Here is a 22,794-nt window from a genome sequence, read left to right as displayed (position 1 = left end):
CTACCCTAATAATAACCCTGGGCACATTTCTTATGCTGTATGCATTGCTACCCCCGACCTAACCCATACAATTCCTCACTTGCTTTGGAATGCTTAAATATATTTGTTCAAAGTAGGGTTAATCTTTCTAGTAGAATGTGGGATAGGAGGAAAGAAAGAGGAGTGCAGTATCATAGGGTCCCGTTTGCTGGAACTGGAAACCAGTAGCCAAGGGCGCTGCAACATCATCGAAGGGAATGATCTAATGCAGCAGCTCATTGTCTTAGCCCTTGTACACACGGTTGGAGATTCCGACAACAAAAGTCCGACGGATTTTGTCCGAAACTGTTGTATACACACGGTTGGACGAAGTTGTCGGAAAATCCGATCGTTCAGAACGTGATGACGTTATTTCGTTACGACAGGACTACGTTCAGGCTAGTAGCCAATAGCTTTGATGTAGGAATTTGATCTGAGCATGCATGGCACTTTGTCCGATCGGAATTCTCTACACATGATCGGAGTATGTTCGATCGGAGCATTCTGTCGGAAAATATTTCCGGCAAGTTGGAAAATTTGGTCCGGATATTCAGACGGAAACAGTCCGATGGAGACCACACACAGTCGGAATATCCGACAAAACACTCCGATCGGACACATTCCTTCGGAATCTCTGATCGTGTGTACAAGGGCTCAGAATTACGTGCACCTTTATGGGGCTTTTTGGGGCTCAATCACATTTAGGTTTGGAGCAATCATATGTCAAAGGTGGAATTTGATTGGTTGCTCTGAGTTATGAAATATTGCATTGCCATAGAGGAGCCAGATTTGGAAAGTGTGGGGTAACGCCTACGTTATGATTTCTGCACAATGAACATTGTTATATATTAATCTAGGCAATGTTCAAAAACATGTTACCCTATGAAAGACTTGGAATCTGGGGAAACTCTAAAAGTGATACCTGGTACTCCCCAATTCACCGACAGATATGAGGATTAAAATGTGAAACAACACACAATGTAATGCCGCGTACACACGATCGAATTGTCCAGCGTACTTAGTCCGCCGAAACGCATTTCACCGGACAATCCGATCGTGTGTGGGCTTCAGCGGACTTTCTCAGCGTAAAGTCCGGCGGACTTAGAAAGTATTTTTGCAGTCCAATCTTTCCGCCGGACTTGGGTTTCAGCGGACAATACGTTCGTCAGTGTGCTAGTCCGGCGGACTAAGAATGACGCATGCTCAGAAGCAAGTACGAGAAGGAAGCTATTGGCTACTGGCTATTGAACTTCCTTTTTTTAGTCCCGTTGCACGTGCTGTGCGTCATCGCGCTAGCAAACGCCAGACTTTCTGTGTGTCCGTGTGTGGCCAAGTCCGTTCAGTAAAAAGTCCGCCGGACTATCCGCCGGATTGTTTGCCAGACTAAGTTTGCCAGACAATTCGATCGTGTGTACGCGGCCTAACTGTGTATGCTTTCTGGTCCTGATGGGGTTAAAAATGCATCCAGCCCAGTCATTGTCTGTAGGTTGGTGATAGAGGTATTCTGGGAATGGGTTAATCATGTTTCGTTCAGTTATTATTAACACAGAGAGCCCTTCCATTATGAAGCCTATATGTCTGGTCTGAACATGTAATGTGATCTTTCCTTTACATTATGAAAGCATATCTGACAGACGCCATCAATTTCCAACATATAAAATCAATGCCATTTCAACGTTCTAGGAAAGCACAGGAGAATCCTAGCTCAGTCCGACTTAATCTTTACATCCCTTCTCGGATGCACTAAAAGCTCCTGTTCTTAGGTCTTTCAATTAACCCTTTTTTAATCCCACTAGTGCTCACTAGATCTCCAAACACTTCCACTAAACCCACCAGAGCCTCAAACCCATCAACCAATACCATCTGATAAGAAAACTCTTTCTCCAATCCCAACAAATAGCAGAACCCCTTTTGAACTCTTTAAAACACCCCCCCCCCCCCCCCTATATCCCTTAACCCTTCTTTGATTTCACCAGAAACCTCTTTTGATCCCACCAGATCTCAGAACCTATCCTTTGATACCACCTAATCCTAGAACCCATCTTTGGATCCCACCAGAAACCCCCCTCCCCCCACCTGATCCCAGAACCCTTTCTTTTTCTCCCAGTATACACAAGAACCTCTCTTTCAATTCTACCAGATGTCAGAACTTTTTCATTCATACAACCTAATCCTACAACTCTTTCTTTGATCCCACTGGACCCTAGAACCATTCTAATTATCCAAATTTGATCCCAGAATCCCTACCCTATCCCACCAGATCCCTGAACTTTCTCTTTGATTTAAATACATCCAAAATGTCTCTTAATTCCACCAGATCTTAAAACCGCTCAAGTGATACCACCCAATTCTAGGACGCCTTTTTATGCCACGAGATCCCAGAAACATTTCTCTGTTCCCACCAGATTCCAGAATCCCTCATTCCCAAAGCACCTTCTTCATTACCACCTGATGACAAAACTCCTTCTCCAATCCCAGCAGATCCCAGAAACCCCCTTTAAATTAATCAGAACACCCCCTTCTAGTCATCCTTACCCCAGAACACCTGGTTCTATCCTACTGATTCCTTAAATCCTTCCTTCAATTCCACAAGAACTCCTTTTCTGATCTCAAATGACCTCAAAACCTGTATTTTGATTCACTTGGTTCTTGATCATGTGGTGTGATGATTATGGAAGGGTCGAAGTAATCAGAAGTATGAAACAGACATTTATTGGTAACACCAACAACGTGTTTCATGGCTGATTTGCTACTTCATCAGTTTATGTGGTGCTTTACAGAGGTTCGTTGCCTCCTGGTTGCTGTGTCTATGGTGTTACCAATAAATGTGTTTTTCATACTTTTGATAACTTAGAACTTTCCATGATTGTTACACCACATGACCAATGGTGCCTCTGCCACATTAATCTTTGAGTGTTTTTTTTTTTATTTCTCCCCATGAAATATAAATGCACCAGTCAGCTGGCGGACCAGCCCATTGTCTATACTGCATTCCATGCTGGGTGAATAAGAGCTCCACTGTGCTAGAGTGAAGACAAGGGAGGGATAAGGGGGCCCAAATCTCACTTCCAGAGCATCTGTAGTGCAGCAGTTAGGTTACAGCCACAACACTGGCAGGTAGCTTCCTAGAGCATTCCGTGCAAGGTAGAGAAGTAGCAACTCATCAGAAGTGATGGTGGAACCCCTTAAAGGTCTGTGGATGTCCATAAGTTTCCATTACTGCCAATGAGAATAAGCTCTAGTAGCGTTGGACTGGAATTGAGGCTTCAAGTGCAAATGAGCTTATGGGAGGGTTATGCTAAGAGACAGTAAGGGGAATAAAAAGTGTTTGAGACAAGTTCTCAAGATGTCAGCTGGTGCCATTATTCATAACAACCTTAGGTTCTATGTTTTATTTTGTTCCATAAAGCTTAAAAAAATATATAATTTAAAAGCTGGCTGCCTTTCCTTTTGAGACAAAGTATATCACAGACAGTTTTTATTAGAGTGATATGCCGCGTACATACTATCGGATTTTCCGAAAACAAATGTTGGATGTGAGCTTGTTGGCGGAAAGTCCGACCGCGTGTATGCTCCATCGAACATTTGTTGTCAGACTTTCCGCCAACAAACGTTGGCTAGCAGGTTCTCAAATTTTCTGCCAACAAATTTTTGTTGACGGACTTTCCGATCGTGTTTACACAAGTCCGTCGCAGAAAAGTCCACCCATGCTCGGAATCAAGTACGAGCCGGAAGCGCTCGGTCTTGTAAAACTAGCATTCATAATGGAGATATCATATCGGCTCGCCCTACGTCTTGTACGTCACTACGTTCGTAATTGTTGGCCAACATTTGTGTAACCGTGTATATAGAAGGCAAGTTTTTGTTGTCGGAAAGTCAGATTGTGTGTACGGGGCATTAGAGAGTAATTTCTACTGTAAGACCTTTGCTATTTAGCATGTGAGCGACTTTGTAATCTGGAAGGGTTGTATAGAAGTTGGAGGTATCCTTTCTACTGATATTGTGCTGTAAGTAACATTCATATTTTCACTGTTGCTTTATATATTTTTCATCTGGTATGATGACTTTACCCCCAGAAAAAATAATCTATGCCCCTGTCACTGTGGAGTGGACATTCTAAAAAAAAAGTAATCTATCCTTTCACCATCCAATTTTAATATTGTCTACCAATAACCCTTTGGGTCCTCAGCATGTACCTTGAGAATGGTATTGAGTAAATTTGCTCACAGAAGTCCTCCTTGAATTCAGTCCATAACTGACTTGAAACATCAGATCTGATCTGACAAAAGCCCAGGCATTTCATTATTGAAGTGTAATTTTGGAAAGAGTAGGGAAGAGGTAGAGGTAGTTGCTTTTCATGTGACATTGAGGAGGTTTCCCTTTCCCTCCTTCCGATAGACACTACAGAAAGTGATCGGAAACCTTCCTATAGTGAGGAAATACCATCTTAGACGGTCATCACTGAAACAGGTGTCCTCATTGGATGATCTCCCCTCACCTCCTGTTGCAATGATAACAGTAATATTTTGGATTGTCCATTACTTTCTGTCTTGGTGACAACAAATAGGATGAATTTCCCCAGCGGGGACACAGACTACAATGAATAACCTGAATGGAGTTCTACCCATTTCATACTCTATCCACTACTTATGAAGAAATATAATCCCTAGAAGCCTTGCTATGTTTTGTTTACATTCATTTTTGTCACTTTTCCTGAAGAACATTGCACTCAGGGATCTGTGTAAAAAGGACGTGTGCCTAGTTTAAAGTGGTTGTAAACCCTTACAAACCACTTTGACCTACAGGTAAGCCTAGATTAAGGCTTACCTGTAGGTTCAAGAAATATCTCTTAAACCTATACGGTTTAGGAGATATTTACCTGAAGACAGCAACCGCTGTCTACGGCGCATGCGCCGTAGACAGCGGCGCTCAGGGGCACTGGGTAAGCCGCAGATCGCTGCGATATGCCGCGCGTGTCAGCTCCCGTGCGCATGCGTGGGAGTGACGTCATCGCTGCTCCGGCGAATCACAGCGCCGGAGAAGCGAGACCCACCAAGAAGATGGACGCTTGGAACTACAGGGGACATCGGTGACTTCGCTGGCTCCTGTGTCAGGTAAGTGACACATAATGGACTACTATGCGAATCATAGTAGTCCATTATGCTTTACCTTTGCAGGGAATCAAAGAGGAAGTAAACCAATCAGGGTTTACTTCCTCTTTAAGGCTTCTGAGCTGAAGCACAGGTCTAGAGGGTATCAGACCTCTGTTTAAGAAGATATTCCAGGAAACCCATATTGCGCAGGATTCTAGCTTAAAGATATGGTCCAGCGACTATCCGCTGTGGTTCTATGGGGACTCCCCAATCAAAGGTGCTAGGGGAGTCGCCAAAGGATTCTCCAGATATGTAAGATTTGTCCCCGAGGAAACTAGGGCGGGCCCGGAAGGGTGTTACTTGTTTCTAAGGAGAAGTATAAATTCAATAAGTTATTAAATAGCAAATATCTATGGACCAAATAGAAACCCAATAACGTTTTTTTTTGAGGGCGGTAGAAAAATTAATGGAGTTCAAAAGGGGCTGGGCCATGATGGCCGGTGATTTCAACTTTAGCATGGACCCGGGTGTAGACAGTACGTCTCGTGCACAGAGAACTGAGAAGGAGCAGGGGAAACTACTTAAAAAGAAGTTGCACTAGCATCAATTGATGGATGTTTGGAGAATACAACATGTAAAAATACAGGACTACTCATTCCACGCCCCTGTGTACGGGACGTACTCGAGGATTGACTTAATCCCGGTAGAACACAGGATGTTGAACGTGGTGGAGAGTTCAAACATAGAAACTGGGGTTTTCTTAGACCATGCCCCAGTGTCAATAAAACTAAAGGTGGAGGGGGAACGCAAAGGGGCTAATAGGTGGAGACTGAACAAAGTTCTGTTGCAAGACACAGAGGTTGTCGAGAGGTTAAAAAAAGAACTAGAATGGTACCTCGCAACAAACAGCTCAAGCTCCATTTCAGAAGCTACGGTATGGGAGGCCCATAAGGCCTACATTAGGGGAGTTATGATTGCAATTGAATCCGAAAAAAAAGGGCAAATAGACAGAAAAGAGATGGCCTTCATAAGGAAATACACGCCTTTGAACATAGGAAAATTCAGGGGAGGAAAGGCCAGAACAGGAAATTATTTTAAAGCACGAGCAATTAAAAGAACTTATTGCACAAGAAAATAGTGCCTTTTACTATTGGTTTAAAAAAAAAAGATGCCAATGGGGGGATAAGTCGAGCAAACATCTTGCCAAAATGTTAAAAAAGAAAAATAAAGTCAATTTTATTGAAAGTATCCAATTGGGGAAAAGGGGAAAGGTATTTTCAACCCCAGAGATTGCTTAGGCCTTTCATGAATATTATGAGAACCTATACTCAATAACCCCAAAAGACCCCCCGGACATCGTTAAAAAGAGACAAGATAATACTAGAGACTTTTTGAACAAATGCGGCCTAGAAAAGATCCCTCTAGATAAAGCTGGCCTCCTGGAGGACCCCATAACAGATGCAGAAATAGTTCAAATGTTAAAAGAGACAGCGGCTGGGAAAAGCCCTGGACCGGACGGGTATACGATTGCCTATTATAAAAAATTCAGAGACATCTTGGTTTCTAAATTGGTTTCCTATATGAATGGGATAAGCGTAGATTGGGGAATACGGCTGAGATTGCCGTTGTTCTTAAGGAAGGAAAGGACCCAACCCTGTCCTCTAGTTACTGGCCCATTTCTCTATTGAACGCCGACGTAAAACTGTTTGCTAAGATTTTAGCTAATCGATTGAAGATGGTAATGAATGTTCTGGTGCACACAGACCAAGTGGGATTTGTTCCTGGGAGGGAGAGTAGGGACAATGGCATCAGAACCCTCTTGGCAATACATAAGTTGAAATAGAGTGGATCCCCAGGACTACTACTGTCAATAGACGCTCAGAAAGCGTTTGACAGAGTAGACTGGGGATTCATGCAAAATTCCCTGGAGGCAATTGGGGTCGGACCCAAGATAACAAGGTGTATAAACTTTTTGTAAATCTATGTTATTTGTAAATGGGCGTGATTGTAGCCCTTAATTAAATTACGGAATAGGTGTGGGAAAAAATAAAAAATAAAATTACATTTAAGGATTAAATGCTACAATGATGTTGAAAGGTGAAGAGACAACAATGAACGATAGAGTTGATTTAGGTCTCTCTAAAGTGTTCACTGAAGTAAATAAATAAAAAATAAAAAAGACATGCCTTATACTAAGATGATATTTTGCTAGAGTCATAACTAAAAACATACTTACACCCAAATTTATTGTTTTGTGGGGCTGGTGTGCGCCAGGAGATGTTCTGTGTGGTGCTTCTGGATGATAAGATCTACCCAATGACTACCAGTCAAAGAGTTGTAGGAGCCCCTTGTGAGGTTTTTGTTAATTTACCTGCATTGTCCTCCTGTCCTGCTGATAGAGTTCAAGTAAAGCATTGAAAAATACCTTCAAGTTTGACCCTACGTCCTTCAAGAGCAAGTAAGTGTCATCTTTCCTGGAGACAAGGAATGTCCTATGGGGGAGTCTCCCTTGTGTCTGCAAGACCCCCATTGTTGAACACTATATGGTAAAACTACCACTTAGTGGAGGCTCAGGATCCCTTGTTACACAGGTGCTGCTACAGTGCGAGGTAGGGGTCATCTTGTAATGGATGTGATCATGAGTGTTATAAGTGAAATGCCTATTTCTTGTAATCATATAGATATAAGTGCTTATCTTTTACTATCAGCTATCAGCCTTAAAGTGGAAGTAAACTCCCCTATCGTTTTCAGCCAAGGAAGCTGCCATATTTGCCTCTGTTTAATCTTCAACTGCTATGGTGCTGCACATGTGATTCGTTATGACACCAGCCATTGGATGGTTTGATAGTTTGGCTGAGAGCACAGCCAATGTGCAGTTAGCATTCCCGGCATGCCTTTTTTTTTAACTGTTTAAATCTATGGGTTTACTTCCACTTTAATCATAACCAGTTAGGCTGCGTACACACGCGCGGACTGTTCGCCCAACTTTGTCCGCTGAACAGTGTTTGGGCGGACAGTCCGCTCGTGTGTGGGCTTTCAGCGGACAGTTTCAGCGGGCAGTTTGACGAACAAGGTTTTACGGAATTTCCGAAAAACTGTCCGCTGAAACCTTGTTTCAGCGAACAGTCCGCCCGTGTGTAGGCTTGTTCGTCAAACTAAGTTCCGCGCATGCTCAGAAAGGATTTACACGCCGAAAGTTATAATGCAGTGTATAGGACGTCGTATTTTTCGTCCCGTCGTACGTGCCGTTCACGTCATCGCGCACGGTTTCAGCAAACTGTTCGTTCGTCGTGTGTGGCCATGTCCGTCCATGCGAATTTTGAGCGGACTGTTTGCCGAAACTGTTGGACGGACAAAGTTGGGCGAACAGTCCGCGCGTGTGTACGCGGCCTTAGATGTCTGCCAGCTTTTCCATTCATGTGGAACTAAACTGCAAGAGTTAAAAGAACAAAGTTAAAAAGAAGATTGCACTTGTTTTCAGAACTATGAGACTACACCCAAGAGGAAGAAGGGGCTGAATACAAGACACCCTATTTAGCTATGATAGTCTGCTATTCCCTTATAAAGACATAACCCTAGCTAAAGCTTATACTTCCTCACAATAATGAATATGTATAATTTGTGGTTTGTACACGCTCTTTTTATCTGATTTTTGATTTGTTAATAAGATATCCGGCTCACGGTATATCAGCCGGAGTTCAGGAAATAAAATACAGAAGTACCTATATACTGAACTGTGTCTGTGTTTTACTTAGAGTGTGCACACATTTACATTGAAGGTTAATTTGGCCAGGGGCATGGGGGTCCGCAGAACTTTTTTCAGGGGGGGGGGGCATCATTTTAGGGTCACCCATGTACCACCCTTTTTCAACAATGTCATTATCACATTATCATGGTCAGAGACTGAAGACGTAGTACAGTCCCTAGGGCAGTGATGGCGAACCTTGGCACCCCTGATGTTTTGGAACTACATTTCCCATGATGCTCATGCCCTCTGCTGTGTAGTTGAGCATCATGGGAAATGTAGTTCCAAAACATCTGGAGTACCAAGGTTTGCCATCACTGCCCTAGGGTAAGTAATGGATAATGGCAAACAGGCCCTCTTACTAGACCCAGCAAAACTACAGCAGTGATCCCTCCGGCTGGATGATCGCTCACTGTGGGCGACTCTGGTCAGTACTGTATGTCTGTACCTTGGTAGTGGCTCAGACTTTCTCTCGCTGGTGGTGCTGGGCAGTGTGGCTCTCTCTCTGGCCTCTGTCCAGCATACTCCTCATTCTTTGTCCTGTAGCACTCTCTCCTTCAGCTTTTTTCCAGGCTGCAGTCTCTGAATCTCTCTTGATGGAGCTGTAGCCTCCTCCCTGTGGAAAATGGGGCCGTCAATCTTTGGGACTACATGTCCCATGATGCTCTCCTCTCCTAGTCTCCTTTGATTGGCCCTCAGTTATGGCCAATAGAGAAGTGGGCAGGAAGCTGGGTGGGGAACCTGGTGAGAGCCGCAGTCTCTTCTCCCTGACAGGAGAAAGGGGAGGAGATCGGGAGAAACCTCTTATAGCCGCAGCTCGTCTTTCTCCTGTCACAGTGCAGCTGAGTTTTCTGCTGAATTGAGCAGGGAAAAAAGCCCGAAGTCACACTACACTGATGGGGGGGGCTTCACAGCACCTTGATGGTGTCACCCCACTGGGCTGCCCCCACCCCGATAGCGACTGTGCTGAATTTAAGATCAGATCCCTGATTCCAGGGGGGGGCACTTGACCCCCCTTGCCCCTACCTGCGGACGCCCATGGCCAGGGGGACAGAAACAAAAGTACCGAGCAGTTCTGGTTCGGTCCAAAACAATCTTATTTGGCTTTAGATGTACTTTAACAGTCTAACATTCTACTTTTATCCTTCTGGAAGGACTGGTACCAAATCTTTTGACTTGTATTCCTTGATCTGGCTGATAATCTGATATAGAGCACATGTGTTCTTTCCAACTCTTCAGCAATCAAGCACTTTTTGGACCCTATACTAAATTGGTAGGTGGATGGATTGAAGAGTAGAAGAATTGGAGGGGAATGGAGAGCAGGAGTAGAGGGTGGGCGGCCAGGAGGGTAAAATGATTGGCAGGTGTGCTGTAGGAGGGTATAAGGATTAAAAGGTGGAGGGCACTGGAGAATAAAAGGAGAGAGGGTGGGGGATACAAGGGTATAATTACTTGAGAGTGGGGGGATTGGAGAGTAGAAGGATTGGTAGGTGGAGGGATTGAAGAGTAGAAGGATTTGGTAGGTGGAGGGATTGAAGAGTAGAAGGATTTGGTAGGTGGAGGGATTGAAGAGTAGAAGGATTTGGTAGGTGGAGGGATTGAAGAGTAGAAGGATTTGGTAGGTGGAGGGATTGAAGAGTAGAAGGATTTGGTAGGTGGAGGGATTGAAGAGTAGAAGGATTTGGTAGGTGGACGGATTGAAGAGTAGAAGGATTTGGTAGGTGGAGGGATTGAAGAGTAGAAGGATTTGGTAGGTGGAGGGATTGAAGAGTAGAAGGATTTGGTAGGTGGAGGGATTGAAGAGTAGAAGGATTTGGTAGGTGGAGGGATTGAAGAGTAGAAGGATTTGGTAGGTGGACGGATTGAAGAGTAGAAGGATTTGGTAGGTGGAGGGATTGAAGAGTAGAAGGATTTGGTAGGTGGAGGAATTGAAGAGTAGAAGGATTTGGTAGGTGGAGGGATTGAAGAGTAGAAGGATTTGGTAGGTGGATGGATTGAAGAGTAGAAGGATTTGGTAGGTGGAGGGATTGAAGAGTAGAAGGATTTGGTAGGTGGAGGGATTGAAGAGTAGAAGGATTTGGTAGGTGGAGGGATTGAAGAGTAGAAGGATTTGGTAGGTGGAGGGATTGAAAAGTAGAAGAATTGGAGGGGAATGGAGAGTAGGAGTGGAGGGTGGGCGGCAAGGAGGGTATAATTATTGGAGGGTGTGCTGTAAGAGAGCCCAAGGATTAAAAGGTGGAGGGCACTGGGGAATAAAAGGATGGAGGGTGGAGGATAACAGGATATAATTACTGGAGAGTGAGGGGGGTTTGGAGAGTAGAAGGATTTGGTAGGTGGAGGGATTGAAGAGTAGAAGAATTGAAGGGGAATGGAGAGTAGAAGTGGAGGATGGGTGGCCAGGAGGGTAGAATTATTGGAGGGTGTGCTGTAGAAGGGCACAAGGATTAATAAGTGGAGGGCACTGGGGAATACAATGATGGAGGGTGGGGGATAAGAGCATAGAATTACCGGAGAGTGGGGGGATTGGAGAGTGGGGGGATTGGAAGGCAGGTGGAAAGGAAGGTAGAATAGTGGGGAGATAGGAGGATTACTGGAGGGTAGAGGGTTAGAGGAGGAGTAATTGCTTGGTTGGGGAAATAAAAGGTGGCAGAATGTAGGGGGTGGCACACAGGAAATGCTAATTCTAGAATCAGTGGCAACCCAGCTCCTCTTTTGCACATACCTGTAGACAGGAGGACCCCACACACTGGCATCAGCACTTCGGGTGAATGAACGCGGACGGACAGTCCTCGCACAGCTCTGCACTAGTAATCATATATTGAACATATGACATGGAGGTGCGGACTCTGCGGAGGGCTCTGCTGAGTAGACAGTCTGAAACCCATTACTGTATTATCCCATCATAGCAGCTGCCATAATCATCCAGAGATATTGACCCTTTCCTGACTGGAGCCATAAATGGACTCTAGTATAGGAGCTATTATTACCTGGTACTAGTAATCATTTAATGAGTGCAGCCAGAACAGTTTTAGAACTCCTATTATCCAGCGCTATCCAGCCCCATTAACCTTTTAGTGACTGTAACCTGAGCTGTCAAGGTCCAGTCCGGGAGCTGTTGTTACCCAAGTACTAGTCTATTACCCCTTCACTAACTGGAGCTAAGGATTAGGGTAGGGACAGTATAGTGTACATGCTTCTAGGTCCAAGCAATACCAATATACGCTCACCTGCCTCTTTATTAGGTACACCCGTTCAATTGCTTGATGAATGAATGAATGAATGAAATACTTGTATAGCGCACAATGCGAACTTGATAACACAAACCGCTAATCAGCCAATCTCATGGCAGCAACTCAATGCATTTAGGCATTTAGATGTGGTGAAGACGACTTGCTGAAGTTCAAATCGAGCATCAGAATGGGGAAGAAAGGGGATGTAAGTGACTTTGAACATGGCATGGTTTTTGGTGCCAGACGGGCTGATTGGAGTATTTCAAAAACTGCTGATCTACTGGGATGTTCACACACAACCATCTCTCGGGTTTACAGAGAATGGTCAGAAAAAAGAAACTATCCAGTGAGCGGCAGTTGTGTGGAGGAAAATGCCTTGTCGATGTCAGAGGAGAATGGGCAGGTTTGAGATGACAAAAACGTAACAGTAACTCAAATAACCACCCATTACAACCAAGGTATGCAGAATACAATCTCTGAACACACAACACATCAAACCTTGAAGCATATGGGCTACAGGAGCAGAAGGCCACACCGGGTGCAACTCCCGTCAGCTATGAACAGGAAACTGAGGCTACAATTCACGCAGGATCACCAAAATTGGGCAATAGAAGATTGGAAAAACATTGCCTGGTCTGATGAGTCTCGATTTCAGCTGTGATATTCACATGAAATGGTCAGAATTTGGTGTAAACATGAAAGCATGGATCAATCCTGCCTTGTATCAATGGTTCAGGCTGGTGATGGTGGTGTAATGATGTGGGGGGTATTTTCTTGGCACACTTTGGGCCCCTTAGTACCAATTGAGCATCGTTTAAATGCCACGGCCTACCTGAGTATTGTTGCTGACCATGTCCATCCCTTTGTGACTACAGTGTCCCCATCTTCTGATGGCTCCTTCCAGCAGGATAATGCACCATGTCACAAAGCTCCAATCATCTCACCACTGGACAATGAGGTCCCTGTACTCCAATGGCCTCCACACTCACCAGATCTCAATCCAATGGCCTCCACACTCACCAGATCTCAATCCAATGACCTCCACACTCACCAGATCTCATCCAATAGAGCACCTTTGGGATGTGGTGGAATGGGAAATTCGTATAATGGATGTGCAGGCGACAAATCTGCAGCAACTGCGTGATGTTATCATGTCACTATGGAGCAAAATCTCTGAGGAACGTTTCCAACGCCTTGTTGAATCTCTGCCACGGAGAATAAAGGCAAAAGGGGGTCCAACCCCGGTACTAGCAAGGTGTACCTAATAATAAAGTGGCCGGTGAGTGTAAGCAGACAGTACTCAACTTTATTGTTGCCAGTGCAATCTATGGCTACAATCTCCATAAACAGAGCCTGTCACCAACCTAAAGAAAGGAATAGCACAGAAAGCTCAAGTATCTTAAATGCTTCCTTGCATTGTTTTCCTTTTTCATAAATTAATTTTCTTCATCAGTAATGCATCTCTGAACTTGCTAGAATAAGTAACTAAGTCTGGAAGAGTCAGTTCCCTAGCACTACCTCCCTGCATATCATTGCCCTCTCCTCTCTGCCTAATTTCTGTCTGTGCTGGCCCAGCTCCTCAGGTCTAGCACAGGAGCTAGTATTGTTGTTAACCCCCTTGATGACTTGGCAAGATTTATAAGCTGCTGGGCTTGTCAAGATCTTTCATATATTTTCTTTGCCAAAGATATTTTTTTAGTTGTCTGCCCAACTACCATAGAAATGGTTCCGTCGTCAATGTATCTGGGATATGATACATTACTGCCATAACTGGTCAAGCTTTTGTCCATTGATAATTCTCCACAGCACAGAACACATATAGTTACATCGTTCGGTGACCTGTTCGCTGACAATGGCGTGCCGTGTAACCTGCAGAACCAGATTAACCTGTCCTGCCCTCTATTCATATGTCCCCGTGACATTGCCCCTAGCACAGGAAAATGGTCACCATGGACGCTGGGGCTCCAAGGTGCTGAAGAGAACGGCGACCCTGACAAACTTTGTGACCTTTTTTTGACGCAGCTGTGCATTGAACTTGATGATAATGTTAAAGATGCCGTCTCTTCAGATCTTCTTAATAACATAGTTACATAGTAGGTGAGGTCGAAAAACAACAACACAAGTCCATCAAGTCCAATGTGTGATTATATGTCAGTAATCATTTAATGGCTTGGCGTACATAGCACTGAATAAAACTATATGCTTTGCCCCCCCATCAATGACTTCAGTCAATAGGGGGATTATTAGATAATAATAATGATAATAAAAATCATGTCCTTTACTAACCATTGGCTTCTGTCAAAAAATGCTACATAGTTACATAGTAGGTGAGGTTGAAAAAAGACACAAGTCCATCGAGTCCAACCTATGTGGTTGATTATATGTCAGTATTACATTGTATATCCCTGTATGTTGCGGTAGTTCAGGTGCTTATCTAATAATTTTTTGAAACTATCGATGCTCCCCGCTGAGACCACCGCCTGTGGAAGGGAATTCCACATCCTTGCTGCTCTTACAGTAAAGAACCCTCTACGTAGTTTAAGGTTAAACCTCTTTTGTTCTAATTTTAATGAGTGGCTACGAGAACTCCCTTCTGCGAAATTTTTTTATCCCTATTGTGGGGTCACCAGTACAGTGTTTGTATATTGAAATCATATCCCCTCTCAAGCGTCTCTTCTCCAGAGAGAATAAGTTCAGTGCTCGCAACCTTTCCTCATAACTAATATCCTCCAGACCCTTTATCAGCTTTGTTGCCCTTCTTTGTACTCGCTCCATTTCCAGTACATCCTTCCTGAGGACTGGTGCCCAGAACTGGACAGCATACTCCAGGTGCGGCCGCACCAGAGTCTTGTAGAGCCGGAGAATTATCATTTTATCTCTGGAATTGATCCCCCTTTTTAATGCCAATATTCTGTCTGCTTTGTTAGTAGCAGCTTGGCATTGCATGCCATTGCTGAGCCTATCATCTACTAGGACCCCCAGGTCCTTTCCCATCCTAGATTCCCCCAGAAGTTCTCCCCCCAGTGTATAGATTGCATTCATATTTTTGCCACCCAAATGCATTATTTTAAATTTTTCTACAATGAACCTCATTTGCTATGTAGTTTCCCACCCCATTAATGTGTTCAGATATTTTTGCAAGGTTTCCACATCCTGCGGAGAAGTTATTGTCCTGCTTAGCTTAGTATAGTCCCCTAATACAGAGATTGAGCTTTTTACCCCATCCTCCAGGTCGTTTATGAACAAATCAAACAGGATTGGTCCCAGCACAGAACCCTGGGGGACCCCACTACCCACCCCTGACCATTCCGAGTACTCCGCATTTATCACCACCCTCTGAACTCACCCTTGTAGCCAGTTTTCAATCCATGTACTCACCCTATGGTCCATGCCAACGGACCTTATTTTGTACAGTAAATGTTTATGGAGAACTATATCAAATGCTTTCGCAAAATCATGTGTCTTGCTGCGACTGCCATGCGATTCTGTCATGTGCCAATCACACCAGAATCCTACCATGTTCGGGGTGCTAATAATGGCACCTAAAACTGTGATGCATATTTTGCTGTGATTTGGAATTGCGGGCAGAATTGCAGTGATTCTGGCCATGATTCCAAATCACCTAATGTGAACGGGGCCTTTTTGATTGCTGCCAGACAGGTCAATTGTTCAGCCAATGTCTTCTTATCACTGAGTACTGTTTATTGCTGATGTCTGTTATTCTGCATCTGATGTAATTCTGTGGTATAACAGTCAATTGTGAGTTCTAACCGTTAATCAACGTAAAGTAGTAGTTTTCTGACTTAACCTGTGACAATATACTCTGCTCACAGTCAACCAGTTTGGTGTCAATTTCTGGTACCTTTGCATGTGTTTTGGGGATGCTTATAGCCAGCCACACATGGATTGAAAATCAGTCGGTTAACTACTTTCAGCCCAAGCCAATTCTGACTTTTCTCTTCTACACGCAAGAATCATAATTTTTTGCTCGAAATTTTATCCGAACCCCCTTCCCCACAAATATATATATATATATATATATTTTTTTTTTCCTCTGACCCCCCCCCCCCCAAAAAAAAATTGTATATATTACACACATACATATATATTTGTGTGTATGTATGTGTGTATATATATATATATATATATATATATATATATATATATACACACAGCGCCTTGCGAAAGTATTCGGCCCCCTTGAACTTTTCAACCTTTTGCCACATTTCAGGCTTCAAACATAAAGATATAAAATTTAAATTTTTTGTGAAGAATCACCAACAAGTGGGACACAATTGTGAAGTGGAACGAAATCTATTGGGTTTTTTAAACTTTTTTAGCAAATAAAAAACTGAAAAGTGGTGCGTGCAAAATTATTCGGCCCCTTTACTTTCAGTGCAGCAAACTCACTCCAGAAGTTCAGCGAGGATCTCTGAATGATCCAATGTTGTCCTAAATGACTGATGGTGATAAATAGAATCCACCTGTGTGTAATCAAGTCTCTGTATAAATGCACCTGCTCTGTGATAGTCTCAGGGTTCTGTTGAAAGCGCAGAGAGCATCATGAAGACCAAGGAACACACCAGGCAGGTCCGTAATACTGTTGTGGAGAAGTTTAAAGCCGGATTTGGATACAAAAAGATTTCCCAAGCTTTAAACATCCCAAGGAGCACTGTGCAAGCGATCATTTTGAAATGGAAGGAGTATCAGACCACTGCAAATCTACCAAGACCTGGCCGTCCCTCTAAACTTTCAGCTCAGACAAGGAGAAGACTGATCAGAGATGCAGCCAAGAGGCCCATGATCACTCTGGATGAACTGCAGAGAACTACAGCTGAGGTGGGAGAGTCTGTCCATAGGACAACAATCAGTCGTACACTGCACAAATCTGGCCTTTATGGAAGAGTGGCAAGAAGAAAGCCATTTCTCAAAGATATCCATAAAAAGTCTCATCTAAAGTTTGCCACAAGCCACCTGGGAGACACACCAAACATGTGGAAGAAGGCGCTCTGGTCAGATGAAACCAAAATCGAACTTTTTGCCCACAATGCAAAACGATATGTTTGGTGTAAAAACAACACAGCTCATCACCCTCAACACACCATCCCCACTGTCAAACATGGTGGTGACAGCATCATGGTTTGGGCCTGCTTTTCTTCAGCAGGGGCAGGGAAGATGGTTAAAATTGAGGGGAAGATGGATGCAGCCAAATACAGGACCATTCTGGATGAAAACCTGTTGGAGTCTGCAAAAGACCTGAAACTGGGACGGAGATTTATCTTCCAACAAGACAATGATCCCAAACATACAGCAAAATCTACAAAGGAATGGTTCACAAATAAACATATCCAGGTGTTAGAATGGCCAAGTCAAAGTCCAGACCTGAATCCAATCGAGAATATGTGGAAAGAGCTGAAAACTGCTGTTCTCAAACGCTCTCCATCCAACCTCACTGAGCTCGAGCTGTTTTGCAAGGAAGAATGGGCAAGAATTTCAGTCTCTCGATGTGCAAAACTGATAGAGACATACCCCAAGCGACTTGCAGCTGTAATCGCAGCAAAAGGTGGCTCTACAAAGTATTAACGCAAGGGGGCCAAATAATTTTGCACGCCCCACTTTTCATTTTTTTATTAGTTAAAAAAGTTTCAAAAATCCAATAGATTTCGTTCCACTTCACAATTGTGTCCCACTTGTTGGTGATTCTTCACAAAAAAATAAAAATTTTATATCTTTATGTTTGAAGCCTGAAATGTGGCAAAAGGTTGAAAAGTTCAAGGGGGCTGAATACTTTCGCAAGGCACTGTATATATATATATATATATATATATATATATATATATATTTATATTTATATAGTGTATATATTACATACACACCCACCCATTCTAACACCTGGATACGTTTATTTGTGAACCATTCCTTTGTAGATTTTGCTGTATGTTTGGGATCATTGTCTTGTTGGAAGATAAATCTCCATCCCAGTTTCAGGTCTTTTGCAGACTCCAACAGGTTTTCATCCAGAATGGTTCTGTATTTGGCTGCATCCATCTTCCCCTCAATTTTAACCATCTTCCCTGCCCCTGCTGAAGAAAAGCAGGCCCAAACCATGATGCTGCCACCACCATGTTTGACAGTGGGGATGGTGTGTTGAGGGTGATGAGCTGTGTTGTTTTTACGCCAAACATATCGTTTTGCATTGTGGGCAAAAAGTTCGATTTTGGTTTCCTCTGACCAGAGCACCTTCTTCCACATGTTTGGTGTGTCTCCCAGGTGGCTTGTGGCAAACTTTAGACAAGACTTTTTATGGATATCTTTGAGAAATGGCTTTCTTCTTGCCACTCTTCCATAAAGGCCAGATTTGTGGAGTGTACGACTGATTGTTGTCCTATGGACAGACTCTCCCACCTCAGCTGTAGTTCTCTGCAGTTCATCCAGAGTGATCATGGGCCTCTTGGCTGCATCTCTGATCAGTCTTCTCCTTGTCTGAGCTGAATTTTAGAGGGACGGCCAGGTCTTGGTAGATTTGCAGTGGTCTGATACTCCTTCCATTTCAAAATGATCGCTTGCACAGTGTTCCTTGGGATGTTTAAAGCTTGGGAAATCTTTTTGTATCCAAATCCGGCTTTAAACTTCTCCACAACAGTATTACGGACCTGCCTGGTGTGTTCCTTGGTCTTCATGATGCTCTCTGCGCTTTCAACAGAACCCTGAGACTATCACAGAGCAGGTGCATTTATACAGAGACTTGATTACACACAGGTGGATTCTATTTATCACCATCAGTCATTTAGGACAACATTGGATCATTCAGAGATCCTCGCTGAACTTCTGGAGTGAGTTTGCTGCACTGAAAGTAAAGGGTCCGAATAATTTTGCACGCACCACTTTTCAGTTTTTTATTTGCTAAAAAAGTTAAAAAAATCCAATAGATTTCGTTCCACTTCACAATTGTGTCCCACTTGTTGGTGATTCTTTACAAAAAATTTAAATTTTATATCTTTATGTTTGAAGCCTGAAATGTGGCAAAAGTTTGAAAAGTTCAAGGGGGCCGAATACTTTCGCAAGGCACTGTGTATATATATATATATATATATACATACACACACATATATATGTATGTGTGTAATATATACAGTTTTTTTTGGGGGGGGGGGGGGGGGTCAGAGAAAAAAATAAAAACTATATATATATATATATATATATATATATATATATTTGTATTTTATATGTATGTGTGTATATATATATATATATATATATATATATATATATATATATATATATATATATATATATATATATATATATATATATAGTTTTTATTTTTATTTTTCTCTCTATATATGTGTGTGATATATACAATTTTATTTTTGGGGGGGGGGGTCAGAGAAAAAATATATATATATTTTTAAGCAGAGGCCCCAGAGAATAAAATGGTGGGTGTTGCAACATCTCACACACCATTTACATATGGGGGCACAACCTACATATGTGTTCACCACTGCGCATGAGCACGGGGGGGACTGGGACTCCTACATTTTTAAAAATGATTCTTTTTTTTTTTTTTTTTTACACTGTTAACACTTTTATTCCTATCACAAGAAATGTAAACATCCCTTATGATAAAAGTAAGGCATGACATGTCATCGTTATGGAGACATCTCTCCTCTGCTCTGGAATGCGTGAGGCAAAAAAAAAAAAATGAAAAAAAACATTAGATATAGAAAATGGGCAGAAAGGTATTGGACTATACAGACCACACAAAGAGCGACAATTGTTATAAAATCATACAATTTATTGATAACACAGATAAAGAGTTCCTACAAACATGTATGTCCCAGTATTTTAAAACAACAATGGTGCTGATACAATTCACTGTGTGTTAGCCCTTGTACACACGGTCGGAGATTCTGACAACCAAATCCGACGGATTCTGTCCGTCGGATTTTGTCCGACGGATTTTGTCCAAAACTGTTGCATACACACGGTCGGACGAAGTTGTCGGAAAATCCGATCTTTCAGAACGTGATGACGTTATTTCGTTACGACGGGACTATGTTCAGGCTAGTAACCAATAGCTTTGATGTAGGAATTTGATCTGCGCATGCGTGGCACTTTGTCCGATCGGAATTCTCTACACATGATCGGAGTATGTCCGATCGGAGCATTTTGTCGGAAAATATTTCCAGCAAGTTGGAAAATTTGGTCCAACGGATATTCCGACGAAACAGTCCGATGCATACCACACACAGTCGGATTATCCGACAAAATGGTCCGATAGGACACATTCCGACTGATTCTTCGACCGTGTGTACAAGGGCTTAGATGTGCATTAGGCATGAATGCTAATACAGAAGGGTTTTTATATACTGATGCATTTCGCTAACTTTTGCTTCATAAGGGTTCATGAAAACCATACAGCACTTATCTCAGCACAGAATAGCACCGGCACAGTGGTTCCCTGGGCGGGAATTGGAGCATAGAGGGAAACCCTCCAGATTCCCAACTCGTGTAGGCCCAGTAGCAGTTAATATGCTACCCATCCACTTGATTCGAGGGAATAAGAGCAATTCAGGCTACAGTTGTATAGTCAATGGATAAAAAAACCTGCAACATACAGTATCTCACAAAAGTGAGTACACCCCTCACATTTTTGTAAATATTATATTCTATCTTTTCATGTGACAACACTGAAGAAATGACACTTGTCTACAATGTTACGTAGTGAGTGTACAGCTTGTATAATGGTGTAAATTTGCTGCCCCCTCAAAATAACTCAACACACAGCCATTAATGTCTAAACCGCTGGCAACAAAAGTGAGCACACCCCTAAGTGAAAATGTCCAAATTGGGTCCAAAGTGTCAATATTTTGTGTGGCCGCCATTATTTTCCAGCACTTCCTTAACCCTCTTGGGCATGGAGATCACCAGAGCTTCACAGGTTGCCACTGGAGTCCTCTTCCACTCCTCCATGATGACATCACAGAGCTGGTGGATGTTGGAGACTTTGCACTCCTCCACCTTCTGTTTGAGGATGGCCCACAGATGCTCAATAGGGTTTAGGTCTGGAGACTAGTGATGGCCGAACGGTTCGCCCGGCGGTCGTTTTGCGGTGAATTTCGGCTGTTCGCGGTCCGCCCGATCGGCGGACTATTGCCGCCGTTCGCCCGGCGGACTTCCGTGTTTACTGTGTAAAAGAACTTTGAACTATGATGACACATCCATCATGGGGTACAAGACAGCCAATTGAGACATTACAGATTACAGCACATTGACACTTGGACATTCCCCCTAACTTATAAATAGACCCGATCCGGCGGCCATTTTACATTCTTTCTTCTGTCACTGTAGGGAGAGGTTGCTGTGTGGAGCAGGGAGAGACTTCAGTGACCCAAATCGCTAGCTATTTGGTACACAAGTTCTTTTCAGGACTGGTATAGGTGTTAGATGTAGTTCAGGATATAGGTTTGAGGCAGTGCTGTGCTAGTGATTGTTGCAGCAGCCTTAGTGTCTTTTGCCAGTTTAAAGAAAGGGACAGGACGGCGTGTGCTGCAGGGACAGTCAGTTTAGTCATTAGCTGTTACTATCAGGTCCACAAAAGTGCTATTCCAGTTATTGTTCCAGCAGCCTCTGTTTTGTCAGTTTATATAGGGACAGGCAGGAAGCTGTGCGTGAGGCAGTGAGGGTCAGTTTAATCAGTAGCTGTTACTATATTAGGTCCACAAAGGTTCTTTTCAGGACTGGTATCAGTGGTATGGTAATAGGCTTGTACACGTATAATATTCTTTCTTCCAAATATAGAAAGAATATTATACTTGACTGCTGCCCTTCTGCTGCAGTCTGCTAATCAGTCACACACAACCTACATAGGGTTGAGTGAGGTACAGTCTGCTATTCTATAAGGACTGGTATAGGTCCACAATACATAGGGTTGAGGTGCACTACTGCTGACCGCTGCCCTATACTGCAGCAGTCCTTCATCGGTATAGGGACTGACGTACAGTCTGCTAATCAGTCACACACAACCTACTTGTTCCACAAAGGTCCTTATAAGGACTGGTAACCTGGTGTAGGGTGCTATAGTACATAGGGTTGAGTGAGGTACAGTCTGCTATTCCATAAGGACTGGTATAGGTCCACAATACATAGGGTTGAGGTGCACTACTGCTGCTACTTGCCCAATTTGCAATCGAACTGTTGGCTTGCCCCTCGTCCAGTGTCCTGTCCGAAAGGACGTTCAGCGCAGGAGGGGGGATCGTGACCGATAAGCGTACTCGCCTAGCTCACGACAGTGTTAACTACCTCACATTTCTAAAAATGAATGAGGCATGGATCTCTGAGGAATTCAACACATGTGACCAGTAGACCATGTATATGTCTATAAACAATTTTTTTAATCGAGCACACAGACCTTCTTTCTTCATTTGGCTCACTTCCTTGTCCAAAAAAGCACACCGTACTGTATGCCCGTACCCTCCTCTCTGAAGAGGTTGAGCGGTGTCATATTTCTACTGGGGCTGCTTATTATGAGGAGCTCCCACCATCCCTGTGCTGTGCTGACATCCTCCTGGGGCTGCTTATTATGAGGGGCTCCCACCATCCCTGTGCTATGTTTATTATGAGGGTCTCCCACCATCCCTGTGCTGTGCTGACTTCCTCCTGGGGCTGCTTATTATGAGGGGCTCCCACCATCCCTGTGCTATGCTGA

General features: G+C 43.4%; 1 protein-coding gene across 1 annotated transcript in view; it reads right to left on the bottom strand.

Moving 5' to 3' along the window:
• Positions 1-11,699, bottom strand: part of LOC143927234 (transient receptor potential cation channel subfamily M member 2-like) — a 219,172-nt gene extending 207,473 nt beyond the window's left edge. The window contains exon 1 of the mRNA XM_077451231.1: positions 11,579-11,699. The gene's annotated coding sequence lies outside the window, so the exon portion shown is untranslated. The remainder of the gene's footprint in view (positions 1-11,578) is intronic.
• Positions 11,700-22,794: the final 11,095 nt, after the last annotated feature.

Source organism: Lithobates pipiens, unplaced genomic scaffold (assembly GCF_037356315.1).
Source record: "Lithobates pipiens isolate NorthernLeopardFrog02 unplaced genomic scaffold, aLitPip1_a1.2 Scaffold_23, whole genome shotgun sequence".
Classification (NCBI taxonomy): Eukaryota; Metazoa; Chordata; class Amphibia; order Anura; family Ranidae; genus Lithobates; species Lithobates pipiens.
Note: the sequence above shows the minus strand (reverse complement) of the source record. Positions and strands in the feature narration are given on the sequence as shown.